Below are 1,141 nucleotides of genomic sequence, written 5' to 3'. Positions count from 1 at the left end.
TTGCAGCCATCATTGTTGTTTGGTGGGCCCAGGCTGGATTCGAACCTGCCACCTTAGGTGTATGTGGCTGGCTCCTTAGCCACTTGAGCCACAGGCGCTGTGCCAAACAGTCAAAACTTCACCTTTTAAGAAACTCTGAGGGGGGCAACTCTGAGCGGGTAGAGTCTGGGACACAAGAGTTACTGCAGGTCCTGAAGCCTGGGCTGCAGCAGGACAAGTGATGTAAAGGCTGGGATATTAGTAGAGGAAGCCAAATATGGAAACAAATACTGTGAAGACAAAAAGCAATTTTTTGGCCATCACCAACAGGTTATATACACTACTGAATGAAGGGCAAAAACACATTCTGGGATGTAAATGAAAGCATGGTGCTTCCTGAACAGCATACGCTGTATAACTGATGATCCTCCAACAACAAATCCACCTACACTTGTAAATTGTTGTGGACTACCATAAATTCACGGTGAGTGGTATGTGAGTGGTACACCAGAACAATATGTACCTTATGCCACTTCTAGAAAGACTGAGGAGTCTCACCTTGAAAACCTAACAAGGGCTCGGCGCCTATAGCTCAACTGGCTGGGGCGCCAGCCACGTACACCTAAGGTGGCGGGTTCGAAATAAAGAATATAAATAAAAAGAAAGTGAGAAGAGGGCGGCACCTGGGGCTCAAGAGTAGGGCGCCAGCCCCGTGCTCAAGGTGGTGGGTTCAAGCCCAGCCCCAGGCAAAAACCGCAAAAAAAAAAGTTTCAACTTTCACCCCAGAAACGAGGGAGAAAACTATCAACTACTGAAAACCTAGGCACACGGGGTACTGCTGTCATAATTTGCAGGATAATGGAAAAAGCACTAAAGGGAAGATCTAGAGATACAGCAGATGGAATTCAGGTAGCCTATGTACCCTACCCCCACTTGTCATCCGGAACTCCTCCTTCTGCTATGCCTTCACTCCTTGCTTGAAAGCAATAAAGATTAGCAAAGTATTGAGATTGTAAAGTTGTTCTCCCAACCTCAACCTTGGGGAGGGGCCATGGTAACCACCCAGGAATAACTATAATGACACTGCCCCTCTTTGCTTAACACTCTCTCACCTAGGGTGGCACCTGTGGCTCAAAGAATAGGTTGCCAGCCTCATATACTG

Source organism: Otolemur garnettii, unplaced genomic scaffold (genome assembly GCF_000181295.1).
Source record: "Otolemur garnettii isolate 467f Iridium unplaced genomic scaffold, OtoGar3 scaffold00043, whole genome shotgun sequence".
NCBI lineage: Eukaryota > Metazoa > Chordata > Mammalia > Primates > Galagidae > Otolemur > Otolemur garnettii.
Note: the sequence above shows the minus strand (reverse complement) of the source record.